Source organism: Pleurodeles waltl, chromosome 3_1, assembly GCF_031143425.1.
Source record: "Pleurodeles waltl isolate 20211129_DDA chromosome 3_1, aPleWal1.hap1.20221129, whole genome shotgun sequence".
NCBI classification, from domain to species: Eukaryota; Metazoa; Chordata; class Amphibia; order Caudata; family Salamandridae; genus Pleurodeles; species Pleurodeles waltl.
This window is the reverse complement of record NC_090440.1, coordinates 933006830-933026856: the sequence shown is the minus strand read 5'-3', so window position 1 is coordinate 933026856 and position 20027 is coordinate 933006830.

Sequence of the window (20027 nt, the reverse complement as noted above, 5' to 3'; positions counted from 1 at the left end):
ATAGCGTTAGCTAACCGCATTATTAAGGAGACCATTCAATTGGCTTTAAGAAACAAAATACATGTGAGGGAGGCTTTACAAAAACTTTTATGGGCTTACCATACCAATCCTCACAGTGTAACGGGTGTCACACCATTTGAGTTGTTGAGGGGAAGGGTGCCTGTAACAAAGTTAAGTACACACAATGTAGTTAGACCTAAAACTACTGGCATTGTAGATGTTCAGAGTAAGATAAATTGAGTTCAGGAAGCAGTAGTTGACAAGCAAGCAAAAATAAAGAAGTATTATGATATGAGAACAACTGTAACCCAAACAAGAGTAAATGTTGGTGAGTATGTGAGAATCAGAAGTCCTAGAACAGGTACAAACATTACTAAGTTTGGAGAACCTCTTAGAGTTGTCAAAACATCAAAGTCGGGCATTCTCTTAGAAAATGGAGGTAGGTGGAACATGTCACATGTAAATTCGTGGGAGATGCTACGAAAGTTATGGTTAGCAAAGAAACTGGAAATGATTAGGAAATACAGTCAAGTTTAGCTGACACTTGTACATATTTCTACGACCATGTTAATGGAACTGCATCATCACTTGCTAACCAAGATTCTGATGTAATAAAAATTTTTGTAGCTGTCGCGTCAAGAATGTTAAATTCTATTGAGGACACGAAGGCGAGGAGTATGCCTTTCTTTCTATGCTTTATTAAACACAGCAGCCAATCAAAAGAGAGTATAACAAAGAAAACATATCCCAAAATTCAATGTATAACGTCATCACCATAGAGACTGTACACCATATATAATCATGCAAGGATAAGGAACATCCTCTTTCTTTGCGAATGCTGTACCAACAAAGTCAACAAGTAAAGTCTATAAAGGAACAAATCCAAAGTGGTAAACTCCAAAGGTCCAAGTGACTAAATAAGTACAAGTATTCCAGAAGAAGAACATCTCAGAAATCCAGTGAATGTCCAAATCATCATTGTTTCTGGTCGAATCCTAAGAAAAAAGAAACATAACCAGTCATAGACTACGGCAAGATCATAGTGATCAACATCAAAGCTAAACATATGTAATGGGAGGGAAATGCAATAAAACAGGACTATAAATATAAATAAATTGAGATACTCAACTCTTAAATTATAATTTATTCCTGTAGTCTGTGTGGGATAATCCTCGCCTCTGTGTTCTTAATAGAATTGAAAGTTCTTGACGCGACAGCTAGAAATTCTTTTATTCTATGTCAGGACCGGAGGCTCCGATTATGCTAGTTCAAAGCTGACTTACCGCCACTGATGCTATATCCAATTAGGGCTTGTAATAGAAGGTATTGAAGGTCGACTCTGTAGACCAGTCCACTGCTCTCATAATATCTTCTAAGCTAACTCCCAAATTGAAGGATTTCGAAGCCGTAGCTCCCCGAACAGAATGAGCTCCAAAGATGGAAACATCAATGCCTGCTTCAGCCAGAATCCATCTGATACATCTTGCTAAAGTAGCAGATCAAACTGGATTGAAAGGCTTCTGAAGAGCAATCAAAAGTTCACCCCGGGGTCTCTCCTGATCTCTTCTGTAGTTGCCTCATAAGCTTTTAAGCACTGTACTGCGCATAGTATGGGGTTATGAGGAAAGGTTGGATAGGAAACTGAAGAAGTACCGGTCTTAGTGCGTCTGAAAATAGAAAAAGAAACTCCGGAAGAGGAAAAAATCCTTCCTGCTACAAGAGATTAGACACAAAAGCAAGGTAAGCTTGGCCGAAAGTTGTTTACGTGACAAAAATCTATTATCGGGCAAGGAAGAAATAAAGAGCTAAGTTAACATCCCAAAGTGACGAGTAACGAGGAAGAGGAGGTTCGGAAAGGCGAATACCTCTCATTAATTTGCAAACTACAAAGTGCTCACCAATCAGTTTACCTGAGACTGGAATGTGTCCAGCTGAAATAGAGGATCTATAATTATTTACAGATCTGTAAGCTAGGCCTGAAGCTACTAGGAAAGCTAGAAAATTAACTATGAGATTGACATCAGCACTAAAGGGATCTGAATCCCTTCCGCACACCAATGAACCCATTGCTTCCAGGCGGAGGCATACCGTTTATGTGTGCTGGATGACCATGCCTGGTGAATGAAGTTTGAAGCTTGTTCAGAAATGCCTGGCAGGAGCCATTATCTCCGGAAATTTTCCAAGCTACCAACTGTAACTTGTCCGACACAATCAGAGGATGAGGATTCCCGAGAGGGTACAGCAACAGATTGTATTGCAGAGGAATCAGAAGGGGAAAATCGCATACCAACTCCAGAGCAAGGGGAAACCAAGCCTGAGCTCTCCAAAGGGGAGTCACAAGGGTGATTACTGATCTCTAGCGGCGAACCTGGACAGAACTTGAGGGATCATGCTGAACGGGGGAAAGGCAGATCCCTGATGAAGGGACCAGTCCTGAAGAAAAGCATCCGTGGCCACTGCTTCCAGATCTGGTCTCCAACTGAAAAATAGGGGAAGATGACGGTTCAGTCTCGAGGCGAACAGGTCTATTGAAAACGGACCCCACAACTGGGTCAGATGCAGAAACACTTCTGGAAGGAGGCTCCAGTCGCTGCAATCCCACAGGAATCTGGAGTTCCAGTCCGCCACTGTGTTGTTCACCCCCGGCAGATGTTCCGCAATTACTGAGATGCAGTGCTGAAGACAGAATTGCCAAAATTCTTTGCCAATCTGAGCAAGAGCCGAGACCTCGTACCACCCAACTTGTTCACATACCTGACCGCAGATATGTTTCCATTCTCAAAAGAATGCAACAATCCGACTTCAGGGGCGATGAGCTTCGTATCGCAAAGGAACCGGCTAGCAGTTCCAGACAGTTGATGTGGAGGTGAAGTTCCTCTTCTGACCAATGACCTCCCGTGGTCAGAGATCCACAACGAGCTCCCCAGCCCCATCTGCTGGCATCCGACTCCAGAATCACATCTTGTGAGGGGCCGAATACTGCCCGGCCATTCCAGGCTTCCATATGATACTGCCACCAAATGATCTTTTCTTGGGCCTCCGCAGAGAGCCTTGTCTGAATAAGAGAGTCCTTTCTGAAGATGCGAGATCTTGAGACTCTGAAGAGCTCTGTAGTGAAGGGGACCAGGGAATATAGCCTGAATCGAGGAGGATAAAAGACCTATCATCCGGGCTAAGCTCCTCAAGGACACTCTATGTTTGGATAAAAGAAGCCGCAACTCTTTCTTTATATTGCGGATCTTCTGGGGCGGAAGAATCAATTGGGTCTTCAAGGAATCTATTTGGAATCCCAAGAATTCCATCTGTTGATAGGGAAGGAGGCTGGATTTGGGTTGGTTGATCAAGAAACCCAGATTCTGAAGAAGACTGATTGTCCAAGTCAAGTGATCTTGAAGGACTAAAGGATCTTGTGCCATAATTATCAGATTGTCGAGGTAAACAATAAGGCATACCCCCTAAGCGCGTAGGGATTCCACTACTGGTCTCATCACCTAGGTAAAGCACCAAGGAGCAGAGGAAATACCAAAGGGGAGAACCTGAAACTCGAAACATTGGTTCATCCAAAAAAATTGAAGAAAACGCTGAAGGGGGGAAAAAATAGGAAGGCTCAGGTATGCATCTTTTAAATCTAGGCGAACCATCCAATCTCCTTCTTGAAGTATGTCTCTTAGGCGATGAATTCCCTCCATTTTGAAATGCCTGTAGACTATCCAGGCATTGAATTCTTTGAGACTGAGGACTAGTCTTGAACCACTGCCTTTCTTGTCTACAAGGAAGATGGGACTGATAAATCCTTTTGGATGGGGGACTGAAGGGCAAATAGTTCCTTTTTGGAGGAGAGACAGACTCTCTGAACTTATTACCTCTTGGTCGAGACGGGAAAAATGGGGAAGGGGAGGGCGAAACTGTTGGATGGGGGATTGATAAAACTCCAACTTGAAACCCTGAATGGTCTCTAATACCCAAGTGTCCTTGGTTAATTTTTTCCATTCTAAAAGACATGTCTGGACCCTGCCCCCAAGGGTTACTTCTGAAAAAGGAATGAGTCTCACCTGAGTTGGAGGTATCTTGGGAGGACACCTGTTGTCCTTTGTAGTTGTTCTTGCGGAAACTAGACCTCCCTCCGCGGGGACACGAGGGGTAGAAAGTGGAGTCTGCTTGCTGGTCTCTGTAGTACCCACGACCACGGGCAAAGGATTCGCGTCTGGGGCCTTGATAGTAGGAACGGCCTGACGAGCGGCCCTGCATATGCCCGGCCCTCCGAAAAAGAGTTTCTCTGAAAACCTTTTTTAGGGATAATTGTGCCTTGTCCATTGAATTGAAGGTAGCTGCAAATTTAGATAAATCTTTAATGAAAGGTGCACCGAAGAGGAGACCTTGAGCTACCTGACCTGCTTCAGAGAATGCGAGTTCATTTAGCTGGGGATCAGTGCGCATCAAAATAGAGCGTCTTCTTTCTGTAGATATCGCTACATTAGCATTATCCAGGAGGCAAATAGCTCACTGAGCCCATCCCACAAGGACATTTGAGTCAATGGCTGTGTTAAATTCTTTCGATACATATGCCAATTCCAAAATTTTTGCTAGGGGGCCAGAGAGATCAAGAAGTTTGTCTTGACAAGATCTCCAAGTTCGGTCCAGACCCTTCTTGGGGTTTTTGGCCCACTTTTTCATAAAAGTAAGCATAGTAGGGTCAATATCAGGTGTGTCAGTGACCTTACCATCCAGGTCCGGTCTAGGGCATTCAGCTCGAAGTCTTGCTCTGACATCCATGTCGAAGCTTGCCCTGATGTGTTCCTGCATGTATAGAGCTACTTCTGGGGGAGGGGTCCAGTTGGAGGATCGAGGATGGACAATGTCTTCTGGATTAAAGGTACGTACTCAGGGAGTTTTAGGAGAAGGGTTCTTAGCCTTGTCTGACCTCTTACGTTTACTAGGTCCAGGATGCTCGCTCCGAGCAGAGTCAGATTTGGAGTCTGAAGAGACCTTAGGTGAGGAATGATCAGATGACTGGTCTGTCTCCTGAGCCTCCTGTAACTTGGAAGAGCTATAACCATGTTCTTTCTGGATGGAGGCAGTTAACTTTTCAAAACGTTCTGAATTAGCCCATTTTTTAGATTTAGATTTGCCCTTGGAGGTAGAGGGCTGGCTCATTTGGGCATCATCAGCAGGCGTAATGGGAGGGAGCCATCCCTTATGGCGAGCGAAGCTCTCAAAGTGTTGGGTAAGGGGTCCCAAGGCTTTTGCTAGAGCCTTATTCACAGATAGCTGAACGTTATTGTCCAGGGCACGCACCAGATTTTCTTCAAAAGATGGGGTGTCTTCCCCAAAATATTCCTCCTCCTCATATGCAAATGAGTGAGCCATAATTACAGTAGTCAGTCTGAGAAACTGAAATCAATGGTAGTCAAAGACTACAGTCAGGGGGAGTGCAAAAAACTCTAGCAGGCTAGAGGGCACCAAAATATCTATATTGCGTGGAGGGAGCAGCCTGCAGCACTCTAGGCAGAGCCTATGATAATTTTCCAACCCTGGGCCAATCAGAAGGTCCCAGGGCGTAAGGGAGCGTTAATATTTGGATTTTTAGATTTTTAGGAGTACTCAGCTCAGGATGATAGCAAAACCGCCAAACGCTGGCAAGAAACAGGGAAGAGGCGAGGAGCCTCTAGCGTGCGATCGTTCTGCGATTAGGACCGCCAAAACCTTTGAATGGGAGGTAATGGACGGTTGCGAGCAGGAACGGTTGTGCGCGTGTGCATGCACGCGCGTGAGAAACAGCCGGTACTCCAGGTCCCGAGGGACCTAAATTGGATATGGGCGAAGCCTCGTAGAATGCTCCCACTCCCGCTCCACAAGAAAGTGCCCTAAACCATACGCTGAGCGCACGTTAAATAAACAAAGCAGTGCAATATAGACGAATGAAAAAGCACTTACCTGGCCGCGGCAGCAGCAAAGAAAGAGGAAGTTCCTTATCCTCGCATGATTATATATGGTGTACAGTCTCTATGGTGATGACGTTATACATTGAATTTTGTGATATGTTTTCTTTGTTATACTCTCTTTTGACTGGCTGCTGTGTTTAATAAAGCATAGAAAGAGAAGTATAATCTGAGCCTCCGGTCCTGACATAGAATTAATCATGAACAATTGACAGGTATCCAAGATGGATCTATTTGTAGGCCTAAATGCAATGTAGGAATGCCTTCCAAGTTCAAAGATTTTGTGATGTTGCAAATTCTCTGAAGAAAGAGAGATGATGTAATATCTTATATTTAAGTTAACAATTGCTGTAGTTATATATTAGTATATTAAGTGTTATTCGTTGTTGGTCTCTTGTTTGTTTCCACTACTCAGTAAGCGCGTGGGATCAGCGCTCATCGTGGAATGTTGGAGCTGATTGATGGTTGGGGGGAAAGAACGACTAAGTGATTCATTCATTTTCTGACGGAGGTTGTGAATAAACCTGTCTAACATCCTTTGGTGTTGTGTCATTACTTCAGGAACCAATATGATTTATTCCTACATACCTGCACAGGAATACATTTTATGACAAGACCGGAGGCTCCTATTATGCTTTCTTTTCCTGCTTTATTTTAACAGCAGCCAAGAAAAACACCAATCCCAAAGGTTTGCGTAACAGGCAACCAATGGGAGAACAAGAATAATAATCTAACCAATCAATACACTATACACGATATGATATACCAATACTGACTGCAGGCAGCCCTCTTTTCTTGCCGCACGCAGTCAAGATAAGTATATCTTTTGGTGCTCTGTATAATTCATGGAATTTGTTTATCATTTATTGTGTGTGTAACTATAGCTTTTAATGTTTAGCTGTGTGTAACGTAGCGTGCATTTACGCTTTCATTTTCTAAAGTTGAAGATTTCTTAATACTATCTTATTCGCGCGCGTTCCCCCAAACATTTCCCTTGCTCGTGTAGCCGCGTTAACGTTCTATTGTGAACACCGGCTGACGCAAGTTGAGTTATACCTGAAGTCTTTCTATTGCTCTGCTTCAGAGCGCAGCTCCTTTGAAGCGCTCTTCAGCCGGTTCAAATCTCGTCTTCCTTCCGCATCTGATGGTGATTGAAAGCCTCATTTCGGTCTCCTTCTGTTCAGACTGTTTTCACCCACTGACTCTGCCACTTCCTTGTGAGGCGTGGCTTTAGCGTTTCTGCCTCTCGTTGACAGATATTTGGTGAGTCACAGTTTCTTTTTCTCAAGCCCTTCCCCTCAGATTCTTAACCCCTTATTTACCAGTTTTGCTCTCTTCCCTACAGTAAAATGGATTTGTCAGATTTCTTCTCAACAAATGATGACTCTGAGTTTTTTTCTACCAACTTAAATAATTGTATCCATTCTTTTTCTAAGCAAATTCAAAATACTATGTCTTCCTGTCTCTCCCAATCACATTTGGCCCATTCTGCGGGGGAAAGCAGAAAGCGCAAAGCCGCGGATGCTTCTATATCTAATCAAGCAAATGCCTCTTTTGCGCTGACGGACTGTGAGTCAAACTCACTCAGGATAGAGGGCGAAGATCCTCACAGGCCTCCAATTACAGAGGGGAATAAGTCTATGGGTACGAAAAGTAAAGCTAAAACAAATAACATATCTAAGACCCATAAGATTGTGATTGAGGATATTGGTGACACAGATGACGATGGGGATGACACTGATTCCAATACAGACAATGAGGATACTAACACCTCTGATTTTTGGATTGGGCCTTCTCCCAAAAAGACAAAATCAGCATCAGCTGATCAAGCACACTCCCCCCTGCTGTATTCCGATGGCAATCCCATGTTTGATCCTGGTTTAATTCATCACCCCAATTCTACTGAATGGCTACCTTCTGAGCACGTTTCTAATTATATTTTAGCCAAATTACGTCTTCCCATAGATAAGCAAGTACGGACCAAATTACGTTCTGAGTGTCTCAGGCCCTCCCTTCCCCTACACATTACTGCCACTCCCTCTATAGATCCGTCATTAATAACCTTTTTCTCTAAATTCGGGAAAGATCCCCGCAAAGGGGTAGACAGAGCCTGGGTCCTCTGCCAGGATAAGGTTCTTGATATGGTCAGTCCCTTAGCCTGCATTTTTGATTTAGCGGAATCTGCAAGAATCAATGACGATCCTATAGATCCTGAGGAATTGTCCCTCTGGATTCAGAAAGCTTTGGCAATGCAAACTCAGCTATGACGCATGAACGCCACAAAGGACTTTTACTTAAGTAAGATCCTAAGCTAGCAAATCTGGCAGCTATGGATCCAGGATCAAAAGCTGACGGCTTGCTCTTTGGGGACTCTTTTATCAAAGAGTTGAGTAAATATGTTACCACCTTTGCCTCACTGGACAAAGCGCAGCAGTCCCTTAAATGGTTTTCAACGCACGGGTTTTTGCCAGGGCTGGTAGAGGAAGAGGCCTCTCCACCGGCCAGTCCTTCAGAAATCAAGGCTTCAGAGCCTCTTACAACTACCAACAACAAGAATTTCGGCCGCAATTCTACCCCCAGCGTTCCAGAGGGTTCAGAGGCAGAAACCAAAGCAAGTCAAACAACAACTCAGGTAAGCCAATTTTCTGGCCATCTTTCTGTAGGGGGTTGTCTAAAGTTTTTTCTTCACAAATGGAAAGAGATTACCTCAGATCCTTGGGTTCTCAACACCGTCAAAAGCTATTTAATAGAGTTTTATGATACGCCCTGTAAAGAAATGGCTCCCTGTTGCAGTTACCCCCCACTTTTTGCCTGATACTGATGCTGACTTGACTGAGAAGTGTGCTGGGACCCTGCTAACCAGGCCCCAGCACCAGTGTTCTTTCACCTAAAATGTACCATTGATTCCACATTTGGCACACCCTGGCATCCAGTTAAGTCCCTTGTAACTGTTACCTCTGGTACCAAGGGCCCTGATGCCAGGGAAGGTCTCTAAGGGCTGCAGCATGTGTTATGCCACCCTGGAGACCCCTCACTCAGCACAGACACACTGCTTACCAGCTTGTGTGTGCTAGTGAGAACAAAATGAGTAAGTCGACATGGCACTCCCCTCAGGGTGCCATGCCAGCCTCTCACTGCCTATGCAGTATAGGTAAGACACCCCTCTAGCAGGCCTTACAGCCCTAAGGCAGGGTGCACTATACCATAGGTGAGGGTACCAGTGCATGAGCACTGTACCCCTACAGTGTCTAAGCAAAACCTTAGACATTGTAAGTGCAGGGTAGCCATAAGAGTATATGGTCTGGGAGTCTGTTTTACACAAACTCCACAGCACCATAATGGCTACACTGAAAACTGGGAAGTTTGGTATCAAACTTCTCAGCACAATAAATGCACACTGATGCCAGTGTACATTTCATTGTAAAATACACCACAGAGGGCACCTTAGAGGTGCTCCCTAAGACTTAAACGACTATCTGCGTAGGCTGACTGGTTCCAGCAGCCTGCCACACTAGAGACATGTTGCTGGCCCCATGGGGAGAGTGCCTTTGTCACTCTGAGGCCAGTAACAAAGCCTGCACTGGGTGGAGATGCTAACACCTCCCCCAGGCAGGAGCTGTAACACCTGGCGGTGAGCCTCAAAGGCTCACCCCTTTGTCACAGCACAGCAGGGCACTCCAGCTTAGTGGAGTTGCCCGCCCCCTCCGGCCACGGCCCCCACTTTTGGCGGCAAGGCTGGAGGAAACAAAGAAAGCAACAAGGAGGAGTCACTGACCAGTCAGGACAGCCCCTAAGGTGTCCTGAGCTGAAGTGACTCTAACTTTTAGAAATCCTCCATCTTGCAGATGGAGGATTCCCCCAATAGGATTAGGGATGTGCCCCCCTCCCCTTAGGAGGAGGCACAAAGAGGGTGTACCCACCCTCAGGGCTAGTGGCCATTGGCTACTAACCCCCCAGACCTAAACACGCCCTTAAATTTAGTATTTAAGGGCTCTCCCTGAACCTAGAAACTAGATTCCTGCAACTACAAGAAGAAGGACTGCTGAGCTGACAAACCCCTGCAGAGGAAGAACAGAAGACACCAACTGCCTTGGCCCTAGACTTACCGGCCTGTCTCCTGCCTTCCAAAGAAACCTGCTCCAGCGACGCTTTCCAAGGGACCAGCGACCTCTGAATCCTCTGGGGACTGCCCTGCTTCGAAAAAGACAAGAAACTCCTGAGGACAGCGGCACTGCTCCAAAAGAACTGCAACTTTGTTACAAGAAGCAGATTTAAAGACCCCTGCAATTCCCCGCAAGAAGCGTGAGACTTGCAACACTGCACCCGGCGACCCCGACTCGACTGGTGGAGAACAACCAACTCAGGGAGGACCCTCCGGCGACTCTACGACTGTGAGTAACCAAAGTTGTCCCCCCTGAGCCCCCACAGCGACGCCTGCAGAGGGAATCCCCAGGCTCCCCCTGACCGCGACTGTCTGAACTCCATTTCCCGATGCCTGGAAAAGACCCTGCACCCGCAGCCCCCAGCGCCTAAAGAAACGGAACTTCTGTGCAGGAGTGACCCCCAGGAGGCTCTCTCCCTTGCCCAGGTGGTGGCTACCCCGAGGAGCCCCCCCTTGCCTGCCTGCGACGCTGAAGAGATCCCTTGATCTCTCATTGACTTCCATTGAAAACCCGACGCGTGTTTGCACACTGCACCCGGCCGCCCCCGCGCTGCTGAGGGTGTACTTTTTGTGCTGACTTGTGTCCCCCCCGGTGCCCTACAAAACCCCCCTGGTCTGCCCTCCGAAGACGCGGGTACTTACCTGCTGGCAGACTGGAACCGGGGCACCCCCTTCTCTCCATTGAAGCCTATGTGTTTTGGGCACCTCTTTGACCTTTGCACCTGACCGGCCCTGAGCTGCTGGTGTGATAACTTTGGGGTTGCTCTGAACCCCCAACGGTGGGCTACCTTGGACCAAAAACTCAAACCTGTAAGTGACTTACTTACCTGTGAAAACTAACAATAACTTACCTCCCCCAGGAACTGTGAAAATTGCACTGTGTCCACTTTTAAAACAGCTTATTGTGTTTTATGTAAAAAGTATACATGCTAAAGTAATGATTCAAAGTTCCTAGAGTACGTACCTGCAATACCTTTCAAAAGAGCTATTACATGTAAAATTTGAACCTGTGGTTCTTAAAATAAACTAAGAAAATATATTTTTCTATAACAAAACCTATTGGCTGGATTTGTCTCTGAGTGTGTGTACTTCATTTATTGTCTATGTGTATGTACAACAAATGCTTAACACTACTCCTTGGATAAGCCTACTGCTCGACCACACTACCACAAAATAGAGCACTAGTATTATCTCTTTTTACCACTATTTTACCTCTAAGGGGAACCCTTGGACTCTGTGCATGCTATTCCTTACTTTGAAATAGCACATACAGAGCCAACTTCCTACATTGGTGGATCAGCGGTGGGGTACAAGACTTTGCATTTGCTGGACTACTCAGCCAATACCTGATCACACGACAAATTCCAAAATTGTCATTAGAAATTGATTTTTGCAATTTGAAAAGTTTTCTAAATTCTTTAAAGTCCTGCTAGGGCCTTGTGTTAGTCCCTGTTAGCATTTCTTTTAGAGTTTAAAAGTTTGTAAAAGTTTGAATTAGATTCTAGAACTAGTTTTAGATTCTTAAAAGCATTCCAACTTTTAGAAGAATAATGTCTAGTACAGAGATGAATGTGGTGGAACTCGACACCACACCTTACCTCCATCTCCATATGAAAGAGCTAAGGTCACTCTGTAACATAAGAAAAATAACAATGGGCTCCAGACCTACCAAAGTACAGCTCCAGGAGCTGTTGGCAGAGTATGATAGAGCCAACCCCTCTGTGGATAACACAGAGGAGGATGATAGTGAACTGGAGGAAGAATCCCCTCCACCAGTCCTATCTAGGGAGAACAGGGCTTCTCAAGCCCTGACTCCAAAAATAATAGTCAGAGATGCTGGCTCCCTCACAGGAGGGTCCAGCCTCTCTGAAATCACTGAGGATAACTCCAGTGAAGAGGACATCCAGTTAGCCAGGATGGCCAAAAGATTGGCTTTGGAAAAACAGATCCTAGCCATAGAAAGGGAAAGACAAGAGATGGGCCTAGGACCCATCAATGGTGGCAGCAACATAACTAGGGTCAGAGATTCTCCTGACATGTTGAAAATCCCCAAAGGGATTGTAACTAAATTTGAAGATGGTGATGACATCACCAAATGGTTCACAGCTTTTGAGAGGGCTTGTGAAACCAGAAAAGTGAACAAATCTCACTGGGGTGCCCTCCTTTGGGAAATGTTCACAGGAAAGTGTAGGGATAGACTCCTCACACTCTCTAAAAAAGATGCAGAATCTTATGACCTCATGAAGGGTACCCTGATTGAGGGCTTTGGATTCTCCACTGAGGAGTATAGAATTAGATTCAGGGGGGCTCAAAAATCCTCGAGCCAGACCTGGGTTGATTATGTTGACTACTCAGTGAAAACACTGGATGGTTGGGTAACTGGAAATGAAGTGTATGACTATGTTGGGCTTTATAATTTGTTTATGAAAGAACACATTTTAAGTAACTGCTTCAATGAAAAGTTGCATCAGTATCTGGTAGACATAGGTCCAATTTCTCCCCAAGAATTGGGAAAGAAGGCAGACCACTGGGTCAAGACTAGGGTAACCAAAACTTCCACTGGGGGTGACCAAAAGAAAGGGGTTACAAAGCCTCCCCAGGAGAAAGTGGGTGACACTAGAAACAAAGAAAAAGAGTCCCCTGTAGGCCCCCAAAAACCAGACCAGGTGGGTGGGCCCAGAGACACAACCCAAAACAAAGGTGGGTACCAGGGTAAGAGCTGGGATGCCACTAAGGCATGGTGCCATAACTGTAAACAGACAGGGCACCACACCAAGGACACTTCTTGTCCCAAAAACAAACCCCCTAGCAAAATCCCAGGGGTAACCAGTGTAGCCATTGGAGATGACTCCTCAGATGAGGAGGTCTTCATAGCCTTCAACTGGAAAAAGGGCCCAACAGGTGAGTTGGAGATTCCAGAGGGAAGTAGACACTTCCACCACCTACAGGTGAATGGAATCCCAGCCACTGCCCTGAGAGACACTTGTGCCAGTCACACTATTGTGCATGACAGGCTGGTGTTCTCAAACCAGTACATCCCAGGTGAGATGGCCAGAGTAAGAGTTAGCCCAGACAGGGTCACTGATAGGCCTGTGGCTTTTGTGCCCATAGAAGTGGGTGGGACTTTTAGCTGGAGAAGGGTGGTAGTCAGTACAGACCTCCCCCTTGATTGTCTCCTTGGAAATGACTACCCAGAGGTTAGTCAGAGCCCAAGAGAGGAACTGGTCCAGTGCCAGTCCTCTCCCAAGGATTCTGGAGTTCCTACCTCTGCAGTAAATGCAAGTAGGCCCCAGAAGAAAAAGAAAAGAAAACAGTGCAGGAAGGGTGGACAACCTTTAGCCAAGGTTCCAGCAAGCCAAGGAGATTCTGCTCCAGTAGGGGAGAACTCCAAAAGTGGCACTGGTAAAGTCCAACCTGACCCACAAGAAGTCCTGGCTAGTCAGGCAACTGTTAAGCCTGAGTGGATGGCTCCTCAGCTAACGGAAGAAAGAGTGGAAGAAGGGTGTTTACTACAAGATGTGGTAACCCCTCACTCTAATACAGCAAACAGGCACCCTGAACCCAAAGAAGCCTGTAACTTAGCCCATTCCCTTGTAGGTGAAGAGCTAAAGGTGTGGTTCTGGGCACTGACAGCTGTCAGTGGCCTCTGCTGGGTGTTAGCCTTTATGGCTGCACTATCCTTGGCATGGTGGTCTGACCCCATGCCACATATCAAGTTAGGCCCCCTGACCCTGTTGGTCATGGTGGGGTTACTCCAGCTCTGGGTAACCTCTTTGGGTAAGCTAGGGGTGACCCTGGCTAAAATAAGACTAGCAGAGGTGGATACCTCTAACCCCAAAATAGAGAGAATGGGTGGAGACATTAAAGACACAGACAAGAGGCAATTCAGACTAGGTCCTATCACTGTGGAAGTGGGTCAGTTCCCCAGAGGGAATGACCTGAGCAGGAGGATGTAAGGCAGAGTAGGCCCTGCAACAAACCAGCCTATTTCCTCTACTCCTCCTCGCCTCCCAGACTAGGAAGACTCTCCCAGCTTTGGCTGAGTCTCCTGGCCTGTGGGCTGGGGGGGGCTTGTGTAAAGAAATGGCTCCCTGTTGCAGTTACCCCCCACTTTTTGCCTGATACTGATGCTGACTTGACTGAGAAGTGTGCTGGGACCCTGCTAACCAGGCCCCAGCACCAGTGTTCTTTCACCTAAAATGTACCATTGATTCCACAATTGGCACACCCTGGCATCCAGATAAGTCCCTTGTAACTGGTACCTCTGGTACCAAGGGCCCTGATGCCAGGGAAGGTCTCTAAGGGCTGCAGCATGTGTTATGCCACCCTGGAGACCCCTCACTCAGCACAGACACACTGCTTACCAGCTTGTGTGTGCTAGTGAGAACAAAATGAGTAAGTCGACATGGCACTCCCCTCAGGGTGCCATGCCAGCCTCTCACTGCCTATGCAGTATAGGTAAGACACCCCTCTAGCAGGCCTTACAGCCCTAAGGCAGGGTGCACTATACCATAGGTGAGGGTACCAGTGCATGAGCACTGTACCCCTACAGTGTCTAAGCAAAACCTTAGACATTGTAAGTGCAGGGTAGCCATAAGAGTATATGGTCTGGGAGTCTGTTTTACACGAACTCCACAGCACCATAATGGCTACACTGAAAACTGGGAAGTTTGGTATCAAACTTCTTAGCACAATAAATGCACACTGATGCCAGTGTACATTTTATTGTAAAATACACCACAGAGGGCACCTTAGAGGTGCTCCCTAAAACTTAACCGACTATCTGTGTAGGCTGACTGGTTCCAGCAGCCTGCCACACTAGAGACATGTTGCTGGCCCCATGGGGAGAGTGCCTTTGTCACTCTGAGGCCAGTAACAAAGCCTGCACTGGGTGGAGATGCTAACACCTCCCCCAGGCAGGAGCTGTAACACCTGGCGGTGAGCCTCAAAGGCTCACCCCTTTGTCACAGCACAGCAGGGCACTCCAGCTTAGTGGAGTTGCCCGCCCCCTCCGGCCACGGCCCCCACTTTTGGCGGCAAGGCTGAAGGAAACAAAGAAAGCAACAAGGAGGAGTCACTGACCAGTCAGGACAGCCCCTAAGGTGTCCTGAGCTGAAGTGACTCTAACTTTTAGAAATCCTCCATCTTGCAGATGGAGGATTCCCCCAATAGGATTAGGGATGTGCCCCCCTCCCCTTAGGAGGAGGCACAAAGAGGGTGTACCCACCCTCAGGGCTAGTGGCCATTGGCTACTAACCCCCCAGACCTAAACACGCCCTTAAATTTAGTATTTAAGGGCTCTCCCTGAACCTAGAAACTAGATTCCTGCAACTACAAGAAGAAGGACTGCTGAACTGACAAACCCCTGCAGAGGAAGAACAGAAGACACCAACTGCCTTGGCCCCAGACTTACCGGCCTGTCTCCTGCCTTCCAAAGAAACCTGCTCCAGCGACGCTTTCCAAGGGACCAGCGACCTCTGAATCCTCTGGGGACTGCCCTGCTTCGAAAAAGACAAGAAACTCCCGAGGACAGCGGCACTGCTCCAAAAGAACTGCAACTTTGTTACAAGGAGCAGATTTAAAGACCCCTGCAATTCCCCGCAAGAAGCGTGAGACTTGCAACACTGCACCCGGCGACCCCGACTCGACTGGTGGAGAACAACCAACTCAGGGAGGACCCTCCGGCGACTCTACGACTGTGAGTAACCAAAGTTGTCCCCCCTGAGCCCCCACAGCGACGCCTGCAGAGGGAATCCCCAGGCTCCCCCTGACCGCGACTGTCTGAACTCCATTTCCCGACGCCTGGAAAAGACCCTGCACCCGCAGCCCCCAGCGCCTAAAGAAACTGACCTTCTGTGCAGGAGTGACCCCCAGGAGGCCCTCTCCCTTGCCCAGGTGGTGGCTACCCGGAGGAGCCCCCCCTTGCCTGCCTGCGACGCTGAAGAGATCCCTTGATCTCTCATTGACTTCCATTGAAAACCCGACGCGTGTTTGCACACTGCACCCGGCCGCCCCCGCGCTGCTGAGGGTGTACTTTTTGTGCTGACTTGTGTCCCCCCCGGTGCCCTACAAAACCCCCCTGGTCTGCCCTCCGAAGACGCGGGTACTTACCTGCTGGCAGACTGGAACCGGGGCACCCCCTTCTCTCCATTGAAGCCTATGTGTTTTGGGCACCTCTTTGACCTTTGCACCTGACCGGCCCTGAGCTGCTGGTGTGATAACTTTGGGGTTGCTCTGAACCCCCAACGGTGGGCTACCTTGGACCAAAAACTCAAACCTGTAAGTGACTTACTTACCTGTGAAAACTAACAATAACTTACCTCCCCCAGGAACTGTGAAAATTGCACTGTGTCCACTTTTAAAACAGCTTATTGTGTTTTATGTAAAAAGTATACATGCTAAAGTAATGATTCAAAGTTCCTAGAGTACTTACCTGCAATACCTTTCAAAAGAGCTATTACATGTAAAATTTGAACCTGTGGTTCTTAAAATAAACTAAGAAAATATATTTTTCTATAACAAAACCTATTGGCTGGATTTGTCTCTGAGTGTGTGTACCTCATTTATTGTCTATGTGTATGTACAACAAATGCTTAACACTACTCCTTGGATAAGCCTACTGCTCGACCACACTACCACAAAATAGAGCACTAGTATTATCTCTTTTTACCACTATTTTACCTCTAAGGGGAACCCTTGGACTCTGTGCATGCTATTCCTTACTTTGAAATAGCACATACAGAGCCAACTTCCTACACGCCCCACCAAACATCTCCCCTTCCACCTCTCATCTTTGCAGAGGAGATGTCAAATCTCATCTCTACCGAGATTGAAGACCTCCTTCGAAAACAAGCTATTCAACCAGCTCGTCCTCTTCCATCCAGCTTTATAAGCCCCCTGTTTTTAGTAATCAGGAAAAACAAAAAAATCAGACCAGTCATCAACCTCAGACAATTCAATCAATTTGTTGTTTATCGACATTTCAAGATGGAAACAATTCTTCATCTAAGGGACTCGCTTCTTCTGAACGACTGGATGGTCTGTCTGGACCTTCAGGATGCCTACTTAACAGTACCCATTCATTACTCTCACAGAAAGTTTCTGCAGTTTTAATGGCAACATCAAACCTACCAATTCACTTGCCTGCCCTTCGGGCCTTCATCGGCCCCTTGGTGTTTCACCAAGTTAATGAAACCTATTGTAGCTCTCAAGGTTTCAGAATGATAATCTATCTAGACGATATCCTCCTCATGCATCAAGACATCGCTATTCTTCGGTCTCAACTGTCCTACACTATATCCCTCCTTTCAGATCTAGGTTTCATAATCAACAACCAGAAATCGATGTTTGCTCCGTCACAGACCATGGAGTTCCTAGGTTTTCTAGTCAACTCCTCTCAAGGCCTTCTACAACTCCCGGATTCAAAAATAAAAGGCATCAAATCAGAGATAACCCTATCTTTACAGCAGACTTTTCTCTCCCTAAGGTCTCTTGCAAGGATTGTAGGTCTTCTTTCTTCCTCGATTCAGGCAATCTTTCCAGGTCCTCTCCACTATTGGGCTCTTCAGAGATTAAAGATTCGTCATCTGCGCAAAGGTCTTGCTTATTCAGATTGTATCCTCCTCGATCTTGAATCCCGTACAGAACTTCAATGGTGGCTAGACCATCTAGAATCCTGGAATGGCAGGACCATCTTTGCCTCAGCCACAGATCTTGTCTTAGAATCCGATGCAAACCTAACAGGTTGGGGCGCAAGGTGTGGTCAAATATCGACTGGAGGCACATGGTCTCTTCAGGAGTCTTCATTGCACATCAACTGTTTAGAGATGCTTGCAGGCTCCTTTGCAATCAGAAGCTTCACCAAAAACAGAGTCCACTGTTCAGTACTGCTGCTTATGGACAACCTCACGGCAGTCAAATACATCAATCATCTCGGCGGTACCAAATCCAAACCTCTAGCCGAACTAGCCAAAAATTTCTGGGAATTCTGCCTCCACCGAAAAATTTCAGTTTGAGCAGAATACTTGCCAGGTTTGCTCAATTCAGTGGCAGATTGGTATGCGCGTCATCTTTCCGACTCCAGCGACTGGAAACTTCACTCTTCGGTCTTCAACTCTCTTCATCGCAAATGGGGTCCTTTTCATATAGACCTCTTCGCATCCTGTCTAAATACTCAACTTCCTCATTTCTTCAGCTGGAGACCAGATCCTCAAGCTTTAGCAACCTATGCTTTTCTTCAACAGTGGCCCCATTCAATAAACTATGCCTTTCCTCCTTTCATCATGATAAACAGAGTACTCGCTCATCTTCGACGTCAAAAAGACACAGTAGTTCTAGTAGTTCCGTTTTGGCAATCTCAAGTGTGGTATCCCCCCTTCTCGAATTAACAATCGACTTCCCGGTATTTCTGCCCTCCTTCCCTTCTCTCCTTCTCAATCCACAAGGTCTCCCTCACGATCTCATACTCAACAAATCCCTTCTCCTATCTGCCTGGAAAGTTTCAGGTCTTCCTCATCTTATCCAGGAATTTCACTCGAGGCTTCAACCTACATCAACCATTCCTGGGCTCCAGGCACTTCCAAAGCTTACAAATCAGCTTGGTCCATCTGGTCTAGCTGGTGTCTGGGAAAAGCGTGTGATCCCTTTTCAGCAGATCTTAGTCTGATAGCAAATGTCCTTGCCTCTCAGGCAAGTGCAGGCAAATCTTACAGGACCATCAACTTATATAGGTCAGCCATCTCCCTCCATCATCCTTTTATAAACGGGAAACCCATAGGGGAACATCCTATCATCTGTCACCTTTTGAAAGGAGTAAAATTCTCCAACCTTCCCCTTCCCAAATATACCACTCTATGGGATGTCAATCTCGTTTTACAAATGTTTCTATCCTGGCAGGATAATAACTTACTGTCTTTGAAAATGCTTTCCGCTAAACTAACAATGTTACTTTGTTTAATATCTATCAAACGTTTGTCTGATGTCAAAGCCTTGGATATTTCAGCTCATCACTTTACTCCTACAGGTGTACTGTTCAATGTGTCTCGTCATACTAAAACAAATATTACTTCTGTTTTCTATCCGTTCTTCCCTAATTATCCGAAACTATGTATGGGAAACTGTTTAAAGATTTATGAACAAAAGACTGCCGATCTTAGAACATCTTCAGCCTCCCAACTTTTAATTTCCTTCAGGAAACCTTATAAACTGGTATCTTCTCCTACCTTGGCCCGTTGGGTTAAATCGGTAATGTCACTAGCTGGCATAGATACATCAAAATTTGGAGCCCATTCTGCTAGAGGGGCTATGGCGTCAAAAGCCTTTTGGGCTGAATCACGTTTGGAAGATATCCTAAGATCGGCAGATTGGGCAAATTATTTTATTTTCGCACATTTTATTGTAAACCCATTAATACAGCAACTTCTGTAGTAATTAACATGCTTTAAACAAGCATAATAGGAGCCTCTGGTCTTGTCATAAAATGTAGATTTATCAAGTATTTTATGATGGAAAGTCTTAATTTTATTAACGACACGGAGGCAAGTATTATCCGACTGCTTACTGTACTAATGTTGTTCTATTTTCCCACCCTTTTAGTTGCTACCAACGCTCCAGTGTCCACTTCGAGCTAAATCATCGGATACCGTTTCTACTCAAAGTATTCCTTCATTCCAATCATCACTGAATCTGGATTCCTCTGTCAACCATCCTGTCAAGTGTTACTCCTCGCATACTCTGAACAGAATTCAAGACTTGCTTGCATTTATTCTAGCAATATGTTTAATTTGTTGTATTTTACCTTTGTTTAAATCATTCTCTTGACTGTCTTGCAGTTGAAAAGAGGGCTGCCTGCAGTCAGGATTGGTATATCTTATCGTGTATAGTGTCGTGATTGGTTAATTATTCTTCTTCTCCCATTGGTTGCCTGT